General features: G+C 35.2%; 1 long non-coding RNA gene across 1 annotated transcript; it reads right to left on the bottom strand.

Moving 5' to 3' along the window:
- Nucleotides 1-2,040: 2,040 nt before the first annotated feature.
- Nucleotides 2,041-8,029, bottom strand: LOC107059081 (uncharacterized). The gene is made up of 2 exons (XR_001472493.1): nucleotides 7,970-8,029; nucleotides 2,041-2,331 (listed from the first exon to the last, which is right to left on the bottom strand). It is a non-coding gene; the product is annotated as an uncharacterized lncRNA (long non-coding RNA).
- Between the last annotated feature and the right edge of the window lie 13,154 nt (nucleotides 8,030-21,183).

Below are 21,183 nucleotides of genomic sequence, written 5' to 3'. Positions count from 1 at the left end.
TCCATACTTAAGAGGCAATAAGTTCAGAATAAACTGAACCAAGAAGGTGTCATCCACTTTCATCCCCAAGGTCGAAAGTCTTGTTGCAATATTAGTCATCTCGATGATATGATTTTGCATACTGCGCGACCCATCAAACTTCATGGTCGTGTGTTCAGTCGTTAGTGTACCAACGAGAGACTTATCAGTAGAACGAAAATGTTCTTCCACAAACTTCAGGTATTCCCTGGCACTTTCTGTTTGTGGAATAATACTCTTAATGTTGTTAGCAACAATCATTCGCATGAACATAAGACTCAATCTGTTAGAGCGCTCCCATGATTTATAGAAAAACTTCTCATTTTCACTGCTCTTATAAGTAATGACAGTAGGTTTATCATTTAGTAGAGCCAAGTCAAGATCCATCATACCTAAGTGGAACTACTTGTTCATGTCATTCAAAGAAGTTCAATCCATTGAACACAGTAACAGACAAAGAATGTGAATGAAAAGGAATAACTGCAAATAAATATACATGCTCACAAATAAAAAATAATGTGAATTTAGTAAAACGATAAAAGTACATCGTAATTCTCCTTTGGGTAGATACTATGACACACTATCATAATTTAAATGTCAGATTTTAAATCTTTAATAGGCAATTAAATATATTTAACCAAACATATACGACATCTTTGGATATACAATATATCTTTGATTGAGAATATTAATTTACCTCATAGTGTTCACTATTCGTAGAATGATTAATTCACCTTTGGTTAAATTCTTAAGTTCTAGCAATAGTGAAAGTAAATTTATCTATTTATTTTCAATATAGGCATTTCATTAACTTTCATAGATAAATGACAATTTTATGAATGCACATTTTTCTTAACCATACTAGTTTGACCACTTTGGTGACGAACAAACTATATAGATACAAATGCACACATAATATCATAAAATTTTGTGCATGCGAATAATTTTAATTTATACATTTTAGTTTGATCACTTTGGTGACTAACAAACTATAGAAACATAATACATGCATCAAGTGATCATAAACATGATATGTGTAGATGTTAATTTCTCTAGTTTGGCCACTTTGGTGACTAACAAACTATAGAAACATAATACATGCATCAAGTGATCATAAACATGATATGTGTAGACGTTAATTTCTTTAGTTTGGCCACCTTGGTGACGAATAAACTATATAAATACAAAGCACACATAGTATCATAATTTTTTTTGTGCATGTGCATAATTTTATACATTTTAGTTTGGTCACTTTGGTGACCAACAAACTATTTTGCACTAAGTACACATATAATTGCTTAGCATAACAACCACTTTAATTTATTGGTCAATTTAAAACAAAACATAATTATTACATTATGGGAAGATTAACTTAAAAGTCCAAATGCCTTAAATAGTCAAGCACAAAATTACGCTACTACAAAACGATTTAACAATAAGTTTAAACATAATTTTAATTGGTCAAACTATAAATGGTGGCCACAATATATTCATTAAACGATCAAGATGGCATTGCACATGAACTTTGACCAAATAAATATGACTTTTAACGACCATTTCTTAACAAAGGGACGTGAATTCCGTCGTTATAGATATAATTACAATGACCAATTTTTTTCCCGATCATTAAAGCTAATTTTAGCCTCGAGATAATATCTTATCATAATAGCCAGTCGTTAAAAAATATTTAATCAATAAAAAACCTACTAAACTTTCTCTGATTTTCTTTTCCCCAATATACCCTCCCATGTCTGGAAAAAAAAAACCCACGCTTCCATAAGGGTAGGAAGACAATTTAAGAGGTGGCTTCCCATGAATAAAAATGCACCAAGACAAAAAACTGAAGATAAAAAAAAAAGGGGGAAGAAAGTGTCAGCACAGGAAATTCATTTGCAGCATTAAATAATGAAGATACAAGCATGAAAATGCAACAATAGGAGGTAAATGCAATCAATAAGATAGACATGAATCACAATAAGGGTGAAGAATCAGGAATGTCACAACTAACAAAAGATGATGAGGTTACACTCAAAGACAAAACCTTAAACATAAAGGATGATGAGCAGCAACAAAAGTCCACTAAAGATTAGGTCATCTAGACCTTTGATCAAAGAGATCATTCTACAGAAGATCAGCAGGAGAACAAGCACATACATTATCACATTGGGGATGGAAATACAGACATGAATGCACCTACTATTGGAATGGAGATAGTTCTCAGGAATGAGAATCTTCCCCTGGTAACAACTGAGCATAATGAAGAAAGGTTCAAGAAGGATGACAGGGATCTGAAGTTAGCACAACATGGTGGACCTGCAACAACCAATACAAAAACATCAACATATAATTTTGATAAAATAGCTACCTTCCAGGAACCACTTCAAATAGTTGGGAGTGAGGTAGTGTTTGCACTTGAATATAATGCATCCAAAGAGGTAACAACAATATAGGGAATGAGAGAAATTATGAATACCTGCAAAAAGTCCAGCCCTATTAGAACATTACTTAATCTTGTTTCTCATCAACTTATTGAAGAAGATTATCAGGTCAGCACATACAACCACGAGGGTGAAGATGTAGAAGATACAGAAGAAGAAAATAACACCTTTAAAGAAGATCAAATAATGAAGAATGCTGGTCTAACTGTTCAATCAATTTCCAAAGGAGTCAAAGGAAAAGTTATTGTGGATAATAGACCTGTCAGAGTAAACCCTAAAAGGGCTGTGAAAATAAGTTCTAAATGAAGATGAAGACTTTGTTTTGGAATGTGAGAGCTGTCAAAACTCAAAATTAATTCCAGAGGATCCAAATGCTCAACAGACATCACAAATTCTCTTTCATTGCATTGATGGGACCATTTCAAGAAGGGAATCAAATTCACAGGTATAAAAGAAAGCTAGGCATGTCCTATGCAACTCATAATCAGAATGACAAGATTTGGATATTTGTTCAGGAACATATTCATGTTAGGGTGATATCAGACTCAGATCAACAATTGACATTTCAACTTCACTTCCAAGAGACTGGTGATATCATTTTGGCTACAGTAGTGTATGCAAAATGTGATGCCTTGGAAAGAATCAATCTGTGGGATGATATATATAATATTAGTGTTAATTACAATATGCCCTGGATAGTGGGGGGAGATTTTAATGTCATTATGAATGATGAGGAGAAAATAGGGGGTCTCCCAGTGTACCCTCATGAGTATGAAGATTTTGCCTTCTGCATGAATTCTTGTGAATTACTACACATTAATTTTAAGGGCAGCCCTTTTAGTTGGTGGAATGGTAGAATTGATGAGGAGTGTATCTTTAAGAGATTGAATAGAATTATGGTGAATCAATCTTTTATTGGCTTATTAGGCAACCTTGAAATGGAACAGTTGCCAAGGACTGGCTCTAACCATGCCCCCATGCTTCTAACTAGTGGTGGGCAAAGCTCAGATGTGAGGAAGCCTTTCAAATTTTTGAAGTTTTGGGTGGAGAAAAAGGATTTCTGGAAATAGTTGCTAATAGCTGGAAATCACAAGACTCTTTTGATGTCTTCATTAGCTTGAAACAAAAGATGAAGAACACTAAAATAGCTCTATCCAGATGGAGCAAAGAGAGTTTTGGTGATATTTTCAAGCAACTTATTATTAGGGAAGAGATTGTGATGCTGAAAGAAGATCTATTTGAAAAAAATCCTACATGTTCTAACAGTATGATTTTACAACAATCTCAGGCTGAGCTACAAAAATATATACACTTTGAAGAAGAATATTGGAGACAAAAGCAGGTTTTCAGTGGCATATTGAAGGGGATAAAAATACTAGATTTTTTCACTGCCTAGTGAATGGGAGAAGAAAGAGACTATCTGTGAGTCGAATGCTTAAGGAAGATGGGCAGTGGGCTGAAGGCAATGATCAGGTGGCTGAGCAAGCAATCAATTTTTTTAAGAATCAATTTGCTGTGGAAGATGGTGCTACTGATTTGACTTTGCTAAAGTGTCACACCCACCCTAGGTTTGGCGGACAAGTACCATATGAACACATGCTTTACAAGTGACATATGATGAGAAAGTGAACTACTATGCATATAGATTTGCTACTGAGAATCTATATATACAACATATGTCGACTAGCTGAACCAAACATGTGACAGGTAAAACTATGAATACAGATGATACTTTTAAAATATCTACAAAACCTCTACTAGAATCCATGACTGTACAACTATCAAAATACGCATAGTAAAGACTCGGCAAATCCCCGAATCAACCTGGAGCTCACCAACAACCGCTGAGGATCATGTGCTTCTATTGGGGAGATCTACTAGTTGAGCCCCTGTACATGTAGCATGAAATGTAGCGTCCCTAATAAGGGACGTCAGTACGAAAGAATATATTGAATATGTAAGACATAATACAAACATATGTAAAATGAGAGCTCAAGTGAAACCAAATACAAATGGGTAAGGATTAGAGACCATCTTTGCTTATACTTTTGGACTCGTGTATGTTACATTCTTTTCTTTACTTTTCTACGTGTTCTAATCTTTATAAGGCATATGATACAAATGACCAGCTGATTAGTGGTAGAAGAGGATGACCCATGCTAGGTATTTAACCCCTGGGATGCTGTCCTCATAATTCAACCAATTGGGATCGGCCCATGCTAGGCTTTCACCCTTGAGCTGCCACCCTTCTATACCAATTGGGATTTACCCATGCTAGGCTTTCCCCCCTGAGCTGCCACCCTTCCATATCAATTGAGATCGACCCATGCTAGGCATTTGCCCTTGGGCTGCCACCCATTATTATACAAATTGCTTCACTTAGATTGATTGTTATTTTGATGTTCATAACTCTTTTGAGATTGCTGTTTTGGTGGTCATATAAAACATGTCCCTCATGTAATTTTGGAGGAGGATAATATGCTACTAAAAGTCTGTCCTACGAAGCAGGAGGTGAAGAAGGTAGTTTTCAAGCTAAATGGTAATAGTGCTAGTGGTCCTGATGGATTTACTGGCTTTTTCTTTCAATCGTGTTGGGATATTGTTGGAAATGATATTTTTAATGCGGTGACTGCCTTTTTTAATGGCTTTACTCTACCAAAGTCCATTACTCATATAAATCTGGTGTTGGTTCCAAAGAAAGATATTGTTCACTCATTTAGTGATATGAGGCCAATTAGTTTGAGTAGTTTCATTAATAAGGTGATCTCCATGATTGTACATGATAGATTGGAAAGAGTGCTACCTATCATTATTTCTAAAAATCAGTCTGGATTTCTGAAGGGAAGAAATATAACAGAAAATGTCTTGTTAGCTCAGGGGATTGTTTATGATGTTAGAATTAGAGGTAAGCCTAAAAATGTGGTGATCAAGTTATACATGACAAAGGCTTATGACAGAGTTAATTGACAATTCTTAATTAAAGTCTTGGAGAAAATGGGATTTGATAAGAATGTGGTTGACATGGTTTGGAGGTTGATTGCTAATAATTGGTACTCTGTTCTGATTAATGGTCAAACACATGGTTTTTTCAATTCTACGAGGGGTGTCAAACAGGGTGATCCACTATCACCTACCCTTTTTACCTTATCAGCTTAGGTTTTTACTAGGGCCCTGAATGACTTGTTTAACAAGGATTATAAGGGTTATGGGATGCCTAAGTGGAATGATAACATTAATCATCTAGCTTATGCTAATGATACTATCATTTTTATGTCAGCTGACAAGGGTTTTCTAAGGTTGGTCATGAATACATTGGAAGACTATGAAGCTCAATCTGGTCAATTAATCAACAAAGGAAAAAGTGCATTTTACATGTTTAATAAGGCAACTATTATTCATGTAGATGCTGTAGAGGAGATTACAGGGTTTAGTAGATGATCATTCCCTTTTAATTATTTGGGTTGTCCTATTGGATATGCAAAGAAACAGAAGATTCATTTCAAAGAATTGATTAAGAAGGTGCAAAACAAACTGCAGGTTTGGAAAGGAAAATTATTATTATTTGGAGGTAAAATGGTTTTGATTCAATCTGTACTCAATAGTATCCCTATTTATCTTATTTCTGTCATGAGTCCTGCCATGCATGTTATCCATGATTTATATAGAATCTTTGCTAGATTTCTATGGAATTATAAATAAAATGGGAGAAATAAACATTGGGTTACTTGGCCTAATATTTTTTTTACCCAAGGAGGAAGGAGGGTTAGGTATTAGATCTTTATTTGATGTCTCTAAAGCTTTATTTGCTAAATTATGGTGGAATTTTAGGACCTAAAAATCAATATGGTCTAATTTTCTATGGAACAAATATTGCAAAAATTGGGTCCTCAAATTGTAGAATGGAAAGGAGAATCACAAGTCTGGAAGCTAATGCTAGAAGCTAGAGATAAGATAGACCAGTAGATATGGTGGGAGCCTAAGATTGGTCATTCCAATCTATGGTTGGATAACTAGACTCAAATTGGTGCCTTGCATTATTATCTGCCTATGAATTATGAGGGTGATTATTATTTAGAAGAGGTGAAACAAGTATACAATCAAGGAGATTGGAATTGGGAGTTAATGATTAATATATTTACTAAAGAGGTGTGCTCTCATATTGCTAAGCATGTAGTATTAATCCCAAATTCTGAAGAGTGGGACAAACCTTGGTGGATGTTAAATAGATCAGGCAAGTTTTCTATTAAATCTTCCTGGAACTTTCTGAGACAAAAAAACGAATCTAATGAACTGTTCAAAAACATTTGGATAAGAGGGATGCCTTATAAGGTCTCTTTCTTTATGTGGAGGTTATGGAAGAAAATGATTCCTATTGGAGAAGTTCTGGTTAAGAATACAATATGGGATAATGTTCTTTGTGTTTGTTGTGGACTAGGATATCCAGAAACCATAGAACATTTGTTCATCTACTGTGAAGCATCTTGCAGAATATGGTCTGAGTTTGCAGCTGGTGTAGGGATTGAAGGTCCTTTCCATCATCTAAAAGACATTGTATGGAAATGGTGGAAGGTAGAGGTTTTACCTAAGCTTAAGCCCATTTATAAGGCAGTTCCTCTGTTCATTTTATGGAAAATTTGGAAAAGAAGGAACAAGATCAAGCATGGTGGAAAGATGTCCCAGATTTCTATGAGCATGGAGGTGGGAGGATCATTACACCTTATGGCAAAAAACTTGTATCCTTGGTTGAGGAATATTCCAGGTTCCTGGCATATGTTGGTAAAGTTTCTGGAAAAGTATATTCCAATTCTAAAATGTAGAGTGGTAAAATGGGCTAAGAATATGGCTGGTTATAAGTGCAATTCAAATGGTGCCTCTAAAGGTAACCTAGGGCCTAGTTCAGGTGCTTTTTGCATTAGGGATATGGACGGTAATTTTGTGTATGCTGAAGCTAAAAGATTAGAGGATGATAACAACCTCAAGGCAGAGATCATGGTCATCACTATGGGACTGGAGTTTTGTAGGGCCAAAGACTATTTCCCTGTTATGTTGGAAACTAGTTCCCTAGTAGTAAAGAATATGATTTGTTGGGAATGGGAAGTCCCATGGAGTGTGACAGGGGAAATTAGGAAAATTAAACATTTGATAAAGGAGAGAGGTGGTGGTTGCTCATGTGTTCTGAGAAGGCAACAAGGTTGCAGATTTTTTAGCTAACAATACTTTCTCTTTTGCAAGCACACAAAGCAGAATTTTCTCATCTTTTCAAGAACTACAAAAGGAAGCAAAGGTGTTGATTAATATGGATAAAGCAGGAATTGAAAATCTGCGAATAAAAAAAATGCAAAATACAAAGTATGCCGACAGTGAAAGTAGTCACAACATATAGTAAAAGCAAGGGACAACAACAATAGACATTCAAAATCACATTCTTGTCTCTAATACATCAGTACAAAGCGGCATAACAATTACTCCGAGTAATAAAGAAATGAGTTTTAGCAACATTAACAAAGAAATACCTGGACTGTGCAGTGGTATTAGCTAGATTTTCGGCTCAATCTGTAGGAAAGGGTAAATCTTTGTGATGGAGCCAAAGATCAGAGGAAAAACTTGATGCAATGAGACATGGAGTGAATCGAATCTTACTTGGTTTGTTCAAGCTGAGGCGAAGTGTTCAACGGGCTATGTTTCCATGGCATTCGTGAGAAATTAGAGTGCCTCTTGTGGAATCATCCCAACCACAGCTTGTTGCAGTCTTTGATGAATCAAGGACAGTCACCGGCAGATCCGACTTCGACAACCACCATGGCAGATGAGAAATAGAGCTTGAAGTTGGAGTTGGGGCTTTAGAATACTTTCTAATTTTGTTTTTGTTTGTCTTTTTAGTTTCTTATCTTTTCTGTCTTTTAGGATTTGTTGGGCTGGGCCTTTATGAGGCCTAGTAATTTCTAGTCAATAAAGGGCCTGTATGCCCAATTTTGATTTAAAAAAAAAAACACGAACAGAGTTTCATATTGTAGAATGTCTCGTCTTCCCCGTCACCATCATGTTCATCTAGTTTCTGGGAGCAAATTAAATTTATCGACTATCTTGGTAACAATCATTCATCTAGTTTCTTTTCAAGAAAAGGTTTGAAATTTTACCCTTTTTGTATGTTAAATTTTGTTCAAGTAAATAAGGTTATTATCGCACTTGTAAGTATATTAATGTTTCTGTTGGTGGGTTATTCCTTAAGAATTTTTTCATTGTCGATTTCAATTATCCTAACGTGGGTTAAAGAAATTCTAAATTATCTTTATATGAGTTTTAAAAAAACTGTGACACAGTCAATTTTGATATACAATCCCAAAAAATCATCGTTATCGGCTTTATGGAATCATCATTGGAGTCTCTAAATGTAAAGAAATTTGTTGATAAACATGCTTCTTATATTCTGTAAATGATTAATTTGTATAGTTTGCAGTAGATCCGCTTTATCATCAGACATCAGCTCTGTTTGATGAAGATGATGTGAATGGTCTATTGTTGAATAACCTAGGAATCTATGGTAATTGTTGTTCCCATTTTGATTCATTTGAGATACCTAGGTTGACTGTACTAGAAGCAATTCTACATGATAAAATAGAGTTCATTGATATATGTTTTGCCAAGGGTTTTGTAACAGCCAGTATTACGCATATGCTTGTTATATTCTAGTGATACTTGACATAGCCTTATAGTATAGGTGAGGCACCATGATTCTTATATGATTAGTGTTGGTTTAAACTAGCTCAGAAGTTGATGTGATGCCTTGCACGTTTCAGCATGTGTACTGCAAGTTAACTCCAACAGGAGTATTTAAAGAGACAGTAAGGTGGTAATTGATCTTAAAGTTGAAAGTTAAGTGCTAAGTTAAAGCCAAAGGGATTAATATTTAGAAAATGGAATAAAATAAGTGAGTTGCTTGCTTGACTTAGCTAAGCTAGCAGGTGACAAATAGGTGTATCACCTACTTTGACTTATTGACCAGTCCAAAGGACCAAGTAGGTGCATCACCTACTTGATCTATATGGATCTAGTTAAAAAGGCCAAGGTTTATGGATCAGATAGGGCTTATGCTGACGTACTCACTTGAGACCCAAACTAAGTTAAATAAAAGGAAAATAAATTTAAGCCCAGCAGCCTAAATCTGTCAAGGCCCAATATTTAAGCCCAAAGTGAAAGCAAGTAGGTGCATCACCTAGTTTGACCTTTTTAACTGCTTGATGTACATAAGCAGGTGCATCACCTACTTGACCAATTAGTCACTAAAAATGAAGCTTTATAGAGGATATCCTTAAAGGTGAATAAGCTCAATATAAGATATATTGGCTGCTATTCTCACTCAATTTAACACACAATATTAAGGATTAACTCCAGCTCTCTCTCTCTCTTTTCTCTCAAGGATTAAAACATCAGCCTTAAAGTTCTTCTAGGGTTCTTGAAGAAACCCTCATCTCTGCAAGACAAGGTAAGTGTAAACACTTAAGAATTTAGCTTAATTCTCCCATGGATGATTAGGAAAACATGTTATTCATTCTCAAGTATAAATATAAAGTCATAATATTTCCAGAAGCTATTGCTCACTTCCTTGGTTATTAAGATACTTTTCTCTTCTTCTTTGGTTTAAGTGTAAAGGGAAGTTGAAGTTCTTGAAGATTCCAAGTTAAAAGGGAAAGTTGCATAAATTAAGGTAAGGCGATTGCTCTTTTTTTTTGTCCTCCTTATGTATGAGTTTGAGTGAGGAATTATGAGTGTGCTATCATAAAGAACTCAAGGGGGTGGTGAGTTCAATAATTGGTTGTATAATAAAGAATATTTGAGGCTGTTTTATGTGTATTGTTGTTGTTGCGGCTTGGGTAATCTTGGAAAAGGATATATAATGTATGTATTGGGCAGAGAAGGAGGGTGTGGTGATATATATTATTTTGAGGGCTGCATGGGCTCATTATCCATCAAGTTAGCTACTATTTTATGAGGCTCACGGTGTGATAGCTGCTAATTTTAGTTTATCATGACTTATACTGTAGATTAAAACCTAAAAGGGGAGAGTAAATCGTGATAGTTGTATTGGTTAGAGAATAAGGTATGTAAGGCTATTCGATTCAATATTCTTCGGGATGAAATTTGATACTTGCAATCAAAATCAATAAGGGAATTTCCCAAGTTCTATTCCTAGTATAGGAAACATAGTGGCAACGTACGATCTCCAAATAACCGACAATATTTCCCCCTCTTCTTAGTGTATAGAATTACTTCATTATATGTTCACTACTCTATACTTGTGTAATTATCCTCCTATATGTTGGTATTGAAATGGTATTTGCAAAAGCAAGTTTGATGAATCCTTCTCTTAGTCAGTTGAAGTCAATCGTGTCATTTAAGCTCATAAGTAATGCATTGATGCTACATAGCTCCTTATGTCATTGTTATTGCCTTGAAGTATTATTTTCATGTCTTCTACTACTGGTCCGTAGTTCCAAATATAAAAAAATGATTATGACCACCGAAACAACAATCTCAAAGATTAAAGAATCTAAGTTAAGCAATCTGTATAAATAAGGGTGGCAGCTCAGGGACGAAAGCCTTGCATGGGCTGATCCCAATAGGTATAGAAGGGTGGCAGCTCAGTGGCGAAAGTCTAGCATGGGCCGATCCCAATTGGTATAGAAGGGTGGCAGCTCAAGGGCAAAAGCCTAGCATGGGCCGATCCCAATTTGTGTAATTATGAGGATCGTATCCCTGGGGTTTAAATGCCTAGCATGGGTCATCCTCTTCTACCACTGATCACCTAGTCATTTGTATCACATGCCTTATAATGATCATAACACACAGAAAGGTAAAGACAAGAATGTAACATATATGATCCTACAAGAGTTAACAAATGTGATCTTCTGTTTTGATTTATGCACACATGTATTGACACTCGGTTTCATTCGAACTCTTATTTATATATGTTATTGCCTTACATACTCAGTACATTTTCTCGTACTGACGTCCCTCGCAGGGATGCTGCATGCACAGCTACTTCAGCTAGTAGACCTTCTCAGTAGGAGCACACGACACTCAGTTACTTTTGGTGAGCTCCAGATTGATTTGGAGCTCTACTGAGTCCTTGGTAGATTCATTTTGGTATTGTATCATAGTTAAGAGTAAGGCGGGGTCTGTCCCGACCTACTCTAAGGTTTTCTATCTTTTAGAGGCTTTGTAGACTTATGTATATGGTTCAGTTGCGTCTTAGACAAGTTGTGGCCTCAACGGCCAAGTCTTATATATATGTTTTGGATCTACTTATGTTGGTTCCTATCGCTGCATCCTTTGTGAACTTGTCACAAGAGTGTCATAGTTATAAGCATAGTAAGCATATGTTACATGTTGGTTCTCTTGGGTCTTGAGGGAATCGGGTGTCTGTCCGTCTTTATGGGATTTGAGGCGTGATAAAAGTGGTATGAGAGCAGGTCATCCTAGGATGTCTACAAAGCCATGTCTGTGTAGATTTTTGCTTATGGATGTGTTGTGCACCATATTTATAAACAGGAGGGTACAGGACATGTAAGAGTTGTCTCTTTTCTTTCATTTCTTAGATCGCGTGATAGAACCAATGTTGTAGGTTAATCATATATAATTTCTAAATTATTTTATTATAGCAAATATGCTGGTTACGAGAAACAGCAAAAGTATAGGGACCAGCCAAGCACTACCTAGGCATGCTGAATAGAGCGGGGCTCACAATGAGTTTCTATCACAGACTTCCCCGACCCCTCCATCTCTAGAAGATCTAAGGAGGGAAGTTGCACCTCAGGAACCCACTATTAATGCTATCGAGCAAGATTTGAGGAATGCAGTCCAATTATTGACTCATATAGTTACTAGCCACGGTCAAAGGAAAGAAGGTCCAGTTGCAGGTACTAGTGGTGTAGATAGAGCAGCTGGCACGCGGATACATGATTTCTTTAATTTGGACCCTCCATCATTCACCAGGTCAGATCCTAATGAAGATCCACAAGACTTTATAGATCAGATTCAACACACTTTGGATGTTATGCATGTAAGTGGTAAAGAAGCACTTAAACTAGCAGCATATAGATTAAAGGGTGTGGCTATATTATGGTATGAAGCTTGGAAGCAATATAAGGGAACCGATTCACCTTCAACTATGTGGAAAGAGTTCAAAAAGGCATTCCTTGACCATTACCTGCCATTGGAGATCCGAGAGGCCCGTGAGGATCAGTTCTTAAATCTCCACCAAGGAAGTATGAGCATGAGAGAGTACAGTCTCAAATTTAATTCCTTGGCCAGGTATGCTCCTAATGTAGTAGCTACTATGGAGGATAGAGTTCATCGATATGTGGATAGATTAGATTCATATCTGGTTAGAGATTGTACCATTGCTTCGTTGAATAAAGATATGGATATAGCAAGGATGCAAGCTTTTGCGCAAAAGTTGGAGGATCAAAGGCAAAGAAGAAGGACACAAGAGTCAGAAATAGGGCATTCTAAGAGGGCCAGATCCATAGGGAAGTTTACACCATCCCAAGGTGAGTTTAGGCCTCGGTTCTTTAATAGACCACTTAGGCCATCATCTTTCTACTCTATAGCTAGTGCTCCACCACGGTTTCAAGGGTTTAGGGCTAATTAGTTTGGGCAAAGAAGTGAAAGCCAAAGTTCACAAATAGCGGGTCATCAAGAGCAGGGAAGTACGAGCCAATCAAGGCCTCCTCGACAGCCTTGTAAGAAATGTGGAAGAAATCATCTAGGTGCGTGTAGGTTTGGGACAAATGTTTGTTTTTGGTGTGGTATACCGGGGCATATGATGAGAAACTGCCTTCATAGGGGCATGGGTGGTGTTGCACAACCTACTAGATCAGTTGCTGCATCTTCCTCATCAACACCTTCTTTAGGTAGGGGACTACAGATGCCTACTGGTAGTGGTAGAGGAGGTAGGGGAGCAGCTAGTTCTAGTGGAGTTTAGAATCGCACATATGCTCTTGGGGATCAACAAAATTTAAAAGCCTCGTCGAATGTGGTTACAGGTACATTGTCCATCTTTTCACATATTGTATAAGTATTAATTGATCCGGGGTCTACACTATCATATGTTACTCCATTTATTGCTGAAAAGTTCAAAAGAACACCAGAATTATTAGTGAAGCCATTTGAAGTGTCTACACCGATTGGTGAGTCTATTATAGTTAAAAGGGTTTATCGTAATTTCATTGTAACTGTTTGTGATCATGATACATTGGCTGACCTTGTTGAGCTAGAAATGGTGGATTTTGATGTTATAATGGGTATGGATTGGTTAGCTTCTTGTTATGCCACGGTAGATTGCCAAACTAAGATGGTGCATTTCCATTTTCCAAAATAGGCCTTCCTTGAATGGAAAGGTAATATTGGGACACCAAGAGGTAAATTTATTTCTTATCTTAAGGCAAAGAAGATGATGTCCAAATGATACATATGTCATCTAGTAAGAGTGAAAAATATAGATGCGGAGCCACCAACTCTTTAATCCATTCCACTGGTAAATGAATTTCCCTATGTATTTCCTGAAGATCTTCCGGGTTTTCCTCCAGAACGAGAAGTAGAGTTTAGTATTGATGTGATTCCAGATACTCAACCTATATCCATCCCTCCATATAGAATGGCCCCGGCAGAATTATGGGAGTTGAAGGAGCAATTAAAAGACTTATTAGAAAAAAGATTCATAAGGCCTATTATGTTCCCTATGAGGAGCACCAGTTTAATTTGTATGCAAGAAAGATGGCTCGTTAAGAATGTGTATCGACTACCGACAGTTGAATAAGGTAACGATTAAGAACAAATATCCCCTTCATATAATTGATGATTTGTTTGATCAGTTACAAAGTGCTTAGTGTTTTTCAAAGATCGACTTGAGGTCGGGGTATCACCAAGTAAGGGTCAAAGACAAAGATATACCCAAGACAGCTTTCCGAACACGATATGGTCATTTTGAGTTTTTAGTCATGTTATTCGGGCTAACAAATGCACCAGCAACTTTTATGGATATGATGAATAGGGTGTTGAAGCCATTTTTAGATGTGTTGTGATAGTATTCATAGATGACATTTTGGTATATTCAAGATCGAAAGAGGACCATGGTAATCACTTGCGGCAGGTTTTACAAATTCTTTGTGATCGTAAGTTGTATGCAAAGTTCTCTAATTGTGAGTTCTGGTTGCAATCTGTGGAATTCTTAGGTCATATTGTATCCGATGAAGGAAAAAGGGTTGATAACCAGAAGATAGAAGCCGTGAAAAACTGGCCAAGACCTACAACGCCTACGGAGATCCGTAGTTTCCTTGGATTGATAGTTTATTACAGTAGGTTCGTTGAAGGTTTCTCTTCCATTGCTGCACCCTTAACAAAGCTAACACACAAAGAAACCAAGTTTCAGTGAAGTGATGAATGTGAAAGAAGCTTCCAAGATCTGAGGAATAAATTAACTTCTACACTTGTATTGGTACTTCTAGAAGGCACGAAAGGCTATGCAATGTATTGTGATGCTTCGGGAGTGGGCTTAGGTTGTGTATTGATGCAACATGGTAAAGTAATAGCTTATGGCTCAAGGCAGTTGCGGCCACATGAGAAAAATTATCCAACCCATGATCTAGAGATAGCATCAGTTGTGTTTGCTTTGAAGATATGGCGCCACTACTTGTATGGAGTTCATGTTGACATATACACTGATCACAAGAGTTTGCAATATATCTTTAAGCAAAAGGACCTAAATCTGAGGCAGCGAAGATGGCTGGAGCTATTAAAAGATTATGACATTAATATCTTGTATCATCTCGGGAAAGCAAATGTAGTAGCTGATGCTTTAAATCTTAAAATAATGGCAAGCACTTATGGGCAGTCTGTAGAAAGACAAGGAATAACTAAGGATCTATGCCAACTAGCTAGCTTGGGGGTTCGCCTTCTTGAATCTCCAGACGAAGGGGTTGTTGTGCAAAATGCGGCAGAATCCTCATTAGTAGTGGAAGTGAAAGAGAAGCAGTACACTGATCCTATTCTATTACAACTTAATGAGAGTGTACAATAGGGTAGGACAAAGGCATTTGAGCTTATGCAAGAGGGAGTACTTTGGTGTCAAAACAGATTGTGTGTACCTAACGTAGTTGAATTGAGAAAGAGGATTATGATGGAAGCACATCATTAGATATTTTGCACATTCGGGGTCAACTAAAATGTATCATGACTTGAAAGAAATGTATTGCTGGGGGAACATGAAGAAGAACATTGCGGAATTTGTGGCTCAATGTCCAAATTGTCAACAAGTAAAAGTAGAGCACCAAAAGCTCAGAGGTTATATGCAGTGTATAGAACTTCCAATTTGGAAGTGGGACATGATCAACATGGATTTTGTCACTGGTTTGCCTCGTTCATTTCGGAAGTTTGATTCTATATGGGTAATTGTTGATAGACTGACCAAATCAGCGCATTTCTTGCCGGTCAAGACTACTTATACAGTTGAAGAATATGCGAGGTTGTATATTAAAGAGACAGTACGTCTACATGGAGTGCCAATCTCTATTATATCTGATAGGGGAGCTCCATTCACTGCAAATTTTTGGAAGTCATTTCAGAAGAGTTTGGGCACACAAGTAAATTTAAGTGTAACCTTTCACCCCCAAACAGAAGGTCAGGCCGAGTGTACAATTCAAACACTTGAGGATATGCTGCGAGCTTGTATATTGGACTTCAAAGGTAGTTGGGATGATCATTTGCCATTGATCGAGTTTGCATACAACAATAGCTACCATTCAAGTATTAAAATGGTACCTTATAAAGCTTTATATGGTAGAAAATGTAGATCCCCAATTGGCTGGTTCGAAATAGGTGAAACTGCCTTATTTGGGCCAGATCTTATTCATCAAGTTATGGAAAAAGTCAAAGTGATACAGTAGTGGCTAGAAATAGCTCAAAGTTGACATAAATCATATACGGATGTTAGAAGGAGAGGACTAGAATTTTCTATAGGGGATTGGGTGTTCTTGAAGGTGTCACCAATGAAAAGGGTAATGAGGTTTGGTAAAAAGGGAAAGTTGAGTCCACGCTTTATACATCCATATAAGGTTATCTGAAGAATTGGCCAAGTTACGTATGAGTTAGAGTTATCAATTGTTCATTTGGTGTTTCATGTTTCAATGATTCGAAAATGCATAGGTGAACCATCTCATATTACTCCTACTGAAGATGTACAGGTTACGAGAGATCTCACTTATGAAGAAGTACCCATTGCTCTTTTGGATCAACAAGTTAGGAAGTTAAGAAATAAAGAAGTAGCTTCTGTAAAAGTATTATGGAGGAACCAACAAGTAGAAGAAGTTACATGGGAAGCGGAAGAAGCAATGAAATTAAAGTATCCTCATCTCTTTCAGATCGATGAGAAGGATGAAGATGCGTAGTTGAGGCGTTGACAAGTAAGTATAAGTCTATACGTATTATGTGATTATTAGTAGTACTAACTTAGTCTTGAATTTGTTTGGGCTGGATAACCATGGTAACATTCGAGGACGAATGTTTTAAGGGGGTAAGGATGTAACAGCCCGTATTATGCATATGTTTGTTATATTCTTATGATACTTGACATAGCCTTATAGTATAGGTAAGGGACCATGATTCTTATATGATTAGTGTTGGTTTAAACTAGCTCGGAAGGTGATGTGATGCCTTGCACGTTTCAGCATGTGTACTGCAAGTTAACTCCAACAGGAGTATTTAAAGAGACAGTAAGGTGGTAATTTAGCTTAAAGTTGAAAGTTAAGTGCTAAGTTAAAGTAAAAGGGATTAATATTTAGAAAATGAAATAAAATAAGTGAGCTGCTTGCTTGACTTAACTAAGCAAGCAGGTGACAAGTGGGTGCATCACCTACTTTGACTTATTGACCAGTCCAAAGGACCAAGTAGGTGCATATATGGATCAAGTTAAAAAGGCCAAGGTTTATGGATCAGATTGGGCCTATGCTAATGGACTCATTTGAGGCCCAAACTAAGTTAAATAAAAGGAAAATGAAATTTAAGCCCAACAGCCAAATCTGTCAAGGCCCAATATTTAAGCCCAAGTGAAAGCAAGTAGGTGCATCACCTACTTGACCAATTAATGACTGAAAATGAAGCTATCTAGAGGATATTGTTAAAGGTGAAGAAATCTCAATATAAGATATATTGACTGCTATTCTCACTCATTTTAACACACAATATTGAGGATTAACTCTAACTCTCTCTCTCTTTTCTCTCAAGGATTAAAACAACAGCCTTAAAGTTCTTCTAGGGTTCTTGAAGAAATCCTCATCTCTGAAAGACAAGGTAAGTGAAAACACTTATGGATTTAGCTTAAATCTCCCATGGATGATTAGGAAAACATGTTATTCATGCTCAAGCATAAGTATAAAGGCATAATATTTCCAGAAGCTATTGCTCACTTCCTTGGTTATTAAGATACTTTTCTCTTCTTCTTTGGTTTAAGTGTGAAGGGAAGTTGAAGTTCTTGAAGATTCCAAGTTAAATGGGAAAGTTGCACAAATTAAGGTAAGGGGACTACTCTTTTTTTTTGTCCTCCTTATGTATGAGTTTGAGTGAGGAATTATGTGTGTGTTGTCATAAAGAACTCAAGGGGGTGGTGAGTTCAATAATTGGTTGTATGATAAAGAATATTTGAGGTTGTTTTATGTGTATTGTTGTTGGTGCGGCTTGGGTATTCTTGGAAAATGATATATAATGTATGTTTTGGGCAGAGAAGGTGGGTGTGGTGATACACATTATTTCTTCAATTGACATTATTTCTTTAAGTTCTTCTTTCGTATCTTGTTGTCTTCCTTTATTTCTTCGCTCAGATCTAATTCGTAGATTTCAAATCTCATATTTTAAAGAGGTTTATCGATAGAGATCTATTGGGTGATCTAAAAGTCTAAAAATAATAATTTATATTGATGAATAATGATGTATTAAATTGAAATATAGTATATGAACATATTAGAAAATTTTCAAGCCCTGGGAGCTTTAGTTGCTTCATGCTACAGCCGACCTGACAACATAGAGTTAAGAAAATAAAGAAGGTTTTTGAATCTTGTGGTCTTAAACATGTCAAGTGTATAGTTGAAATTAAAGAGTTTTAGAAAAAAAAGAAAGAGGCATTATTCTTTAAAACTTCAGAAGAAAAATAGGACAAACAAATTGAAATGGAAGAATAAAAAGATATTCTTGGCGTATTTAAGTAAGGATCTATTAGAGCCTATTTGGCATTGTAGTTGGGAGGTCAGAAATAAATTTTTTTTTTGAGAAAAAAACACGTTTTTTTAAAAAAAAAAGTGTTTGACAAATTCTTAAAACTACTTTTAAATGGAAGCAGACACAGTTTTTCTGTTATTGGGAAGAATCTAAAAATTTATGGTTTTTATAAAAGTAGAAGCAGAAGCAGAAACTTATTTTTTTTAAGACTAAAATATCCCTTACATATATACATATTTATCAATATATCACTTATTAATTAATTAACATATCTCATAAGTTTGTTTAATTTTCATTCAAGAATTTTATTTTTTATTTTTATATGATAATTTTTTTGTTTTATTTATGTTTTTATACTATTATCTATATTTTATTTTTTTAGTATTATTTTAAGCATTATTTTACAGAAATTAGAAATAAAAGTAACAATAATATTTTTGCAGGATTAAAAAGAAGAGAAAACGTAATAATTAATGATTTAGACCCTCACAAAAAAGCACCCCAAATAATGAATTTTTCTTTTCTTAATTTATGTATTATTTTATTTTAATTTGAATTTTTTAAAACTCTAGAGTATTATAACAAAAAAAAAGGATAATAGCTAAGATTGAATAAAAAAAAAAGGTAAAAAATAACAAAACAAAAAAAAAAAAATCTCTTTTCAATATTTTCAACAATATTTATCTATTTATAATATTGATTGAAAATTTGAATATGTACATTTTAATTAATTAAATTAAAAATGTAATTAAAGTTCTTGTATTAGATGTTTAAAATTGTTTCTCTCTATAAAATAATCTTAATATTAAAAACACATTGATACTTGTCATTTTTCGTAATTTGACTCTAGACGCATTTTAAAAAAAAAAAGAAAGTCAAACACAAATTGCTTATCAAAAGTATTTTTCAAATGAATTTGTCAAACACAAATTGCTTTTTTTGAAAAGTATTTTTCTGAAAAGATATTTAAAAAAAAACGATTCTAAAAATAAATAATTTTTAGCAATAATGTCAAACATGTGTGTTACAAAGTTTGAGGTACCATGTACTAAAGGTGATTCACATGTAAACAAATTACACACTTTACATTTTCAAATTCAAATAGAACTATTCGAACTTAAATTTCACACTTTTAGATTGTTAAATTGAAATAGAACTATTCAAACTTAAATTAATTATAGCCACAATTTATTACATCACGTAAAATCGTGGGAACCCTACATCATATGAGACGTCAAATTAACGATGTATAAATGAACGTTCTTCACTATTTCTTAGATACTTCCTAATCTTTGTTCTAAAAATACATTAAATTAATTAATCTGTAAGTCTTTTTCGACAATGCTGCTGGACCATTGCATCCACACAATGGGTTGATTGGTTTTTTTTTTTTTTTAAAATGTTCGATTTATATAGAGATAAGTTTCAAAAACACCTAAATTTCAGAAACACACATCTCTTTTTTATACCACTCTCATCATGGTGTGTGTAATACACTCTCTTTTATTTTAAAAAATGTCACATCACACTCCACATGGACAAAATATTCAACCTTGACAAAAATTAAAAGCTTAACCCATCAGTAGCCCCCTAAAGTTGGCACGATGTTTCACTTAGACACCTTAATTGAGTGATGTTCATTTTAGACACCTCATGTAAAGTGTCGGTGTGTCATTTTGACACTTTTTTTAATATCAACAAAAATATAATGTGTGTATTACACTCGCGGATGACGTGTAAAGTGATAAATTAAACGATGACATTTGTCATTTGCATCAAAAGTAATTTTTAAATAATTAATTTTAGGTAAAAATAAAAATTGACCAATAAATTAGTGACACATGACCCAAATAATTATAAACGCCTTCCCTTAATCCCTCCTGATTTCTGCTCTGCGAAATACGCCCTTCCCCCTCTTGTCTAAATATACCAAATTTGTACACCATTGTAAACTTTTTTTCTTTCCAAAAAGACTTGCGATAACTTTCTCCCTTCCTTTTTCTTTCGGTCGTTTGATAGAGAATGGAAGATCTTTTTTGGTTCTATGAATTTTTTTTAGCTTAGTTTAAACGAATTCACTCCGTCATTTTGTTCGAAATCTTCATTCACAATGGATGAAATTTAACATGGGCAAAATGGTGGCTTACAAATGGGGAAGAAGTAGAAAAAATAATAATTAAAAATTAACTAAAATCCATTTCTCGCGCTAGTCAGTGAGTGAATTACACTCATTATGCCATGTAAGCAAAATGTGTCAAAATGACATAGCACAATCCTACATTATCCAGTTAAGATGTTTAAGTGAAATATAATGTCAACTTTGAGGAGCCATCGATGGATTAAGCCAAAATTAAATAAATTATTAGTATTAGTTAAAATTAAAAATTAAAAATTTATTATCCAAAAAAATAATATTTCTTTTATAAAATAAAATGTAAAATATTTTTCTTACCCCACTCTA

The sequence above is a fragment of the Solanum tuberosum genome, unplaced genomic scaffold (assembly GCF_000226075.1).
Source record: "Solanum tuberosum cultivar DM 1-3 516 R44 unplaced genomic scaffold, SolTub_3.0 scf00813, whole genome shotgun sequence".
NCBI lineage: Eukaryota > Viridiplantae > Streptophyta > Magnoliopsida > Solanales > Solanaceae > Solanum > Solanum tuberosum.
Note: the sequence above shows the minus strand (reverse complement) of the source record. Positions and strands in the feature narration are given on the sequence as shown.